The following is a 2,149-nucleotide window of genomic DNA, read 5'->3' as shown; positions in this document are numbered from 1 at the left end:
TATACTACTGTCCTTGACTCCTAAGGTTAAAATAGAGAGGAATTCAGGTAAATGGTTACTTCCTTTACCTCTATATTCATCACAGCAACTGGCCTGGCTATGTCAGAAAAGACATTCTTTCAGGTCAATGGAATTCTGATAAAACCTTCAGTACCAACTCTTTGCCTCAGGCAATATGGAAACCAACTCAATTGGGAAACTAGCCCCAGCTTACATAAAACGGGTGCTATTTCTACTGTGTGGTTCTGAGACCACTACTCACATTAAAAATGTACACAGACCGTGGGGCTGCCCGGAGCTCAGTGTGGCTGTGCGGGCCGGTAGCAGAAGTTGGAGAACTGCGGCGGCGACGGCAGGGTGACGGGCGAACTGAGGCGACTTGGTGGGGAAAGAGGAAACTTAAGGGAGAAAGAAAGACATCTTTTCAAGAAAAGAAAGTAGGAGGTAGCCAGATGGTGCAGTGGGTAGAGCACCGGCCCTGGAGCCAAATATGGTCTCAGACACTTGACTCATGTAATAGCTGTCTGACCTTGGGCAAGTCACTTGACCCCAATTGCCCTGCCAAAATTTACCAAAAAAAAAAAAAAAGATATAGACAATATTTTTGGATTCTTCAGTGATGGAGCACTCCCCACCAAAAAACCCAGGAAGCTGCTCCCAAGTTTAAAATCCGAGAAACCTTGGGAACTTGTGCTTGTGATTGGAACAGGCATCACTGCTGCAGGTGCACCTCAGGTTCCAGCTCTGAAATCATGGAAGGGACTAATTCAGGCCCTGCTAGATACTGCTATTGATTTTGATCTCCTTGAAGATGAAGAGAGCAAAAAGTTTCAGAAGTGTCTCCATGAAGACAAGAACCTCGTCCTTGTTGCCCATGACCTTATCCAGAAACTGTCCCCACTGTCCATTCTACATTTTTCAAGGATTGTTTATATGAAGTATTTGAGTCAAAGATGGAAAATTCAGGAAAACAAATGCTTCAGTCAGTCCTCCACTGGATAGAGAATGGAGTCTTGGTATTAACCACAAACTTTGATAATCTCCTATATGCTGCAGACCAAGGAAAACAACTTGAGTCCCTTGACCTTACTGATGAGAAAAAGGTCCTGGAATGGGCTCAGGAGAAGAGAAAGCTGAGTGTATTACACATCCATGGAGTCTATACCTATCCTAGTGGAATTGTTCTTCATCCAGCTGGCCATTTGAATGTACTGTGTAATACTGAAGTCATGAGAGAGATTCAGAAACTCTATGAAAACAAATCATTCCTTTTCTTGGGTTGTGGCTGGATTGTAGATGACACTGCTTTCCAGGCCCTGTTCCTGGAGGCTGTCAAGCACAAATCTGACATAGAACATTCATGCTGGTTCGGAGGGGAGATGTAGATGAATTTAAGAAGCTCTGGGAGAACATGCTGGACAAAGGGATCAAGGTGATATCCTATGGAAATGAATATGCTGCTCTTCCTGAATATTTCAAACGTCTGACCTGTGAGATCTCAACCTGGGGCAGAACAGGGTTGGCAAGAGAAGGTCAGCTAAATGGCTCATCTGCAGCACACAATGAAGTAAGAGGGTGTAGTACATGAGGGGCTAAAAAAACCCAACACAATTAGAGCAAAAGCCACAGCTTTCAGGCCCTATCACAGTGTTTAACAAGCAATCTTACAAGAATCCAACGGCTCCCAGAAAATGCCAAAAAGCAGAAGAGACTGAAGGTTCAGGGGAGAAACCGAAAAGGGGTCTACCTTGTTCTTTTTGTGTTTGGTTCCTGCTGGGCTTGGTTATCCTGCTGCCTGTTCCACTTTCAAGAATACCTGAGTGACCACTGGGCCCTTCATGGGTTGGACATGGGTTATGTCCACTGAACATGTCAATGTGATACCTCTCCTGGTTGTCATAGTATCTCTGCATGAAGGACTTTGAGATCTAGATGCCATGTTGCTGCCATGGTCCCTGCTGCAGTTTTGTACTCTGTATTTTGGTTTTTCAATTAAGCTTGATGGCTTTTTTTAAACATGAGTTGAAGCTCTAGTTTTCTAGACCTTTTACAAGGTATTGTATTTTGCATATGAGCTGTAATAAAAAGCCTGTTCATTTAAAAAAAAAAATAGACAGAGACCGTTCTTGAGAAAAGTCAAAAAGGGGTT

At 43.6% G+C, this 2,149-nt stretch overlaps 1 pseudogene; it reads left to right on the top strand.

The window, feature by feature from the left end:
• The first annotated feature begins 269 nt into the window (after nt 1–269).
• LOC118829669 lies at nt 270–1,588 on the top strand (annotated as a pseudogene).
• The last annotated feature ends 561 nt before the right edge of the window (nt 1,589–2,149 follow it).

The sequence above is a fragment of the Trichosurus vulpecula genome, chromosome 8 (assembly GCF_011100635.1).
Source record: "Trichosurus vulpecula isolate mTriVul1 chromosome 8, mTriVul1.pri, whole genome shotgun sequence".
In the NCBI taxonomy this organism is placed as follows: domain Eukaryota; kingdom Metazoa; phylum Chordata; class Mammalia; order Diprotodontia; family Phalangeridae; genus Trichosurus; species Trichosurus vulpecula.
The sequence above is the reverse complement of the archived record's forward strand: the minus strand, read 5'-3'. Positions and strand labels throughout refer to the sequence as shown.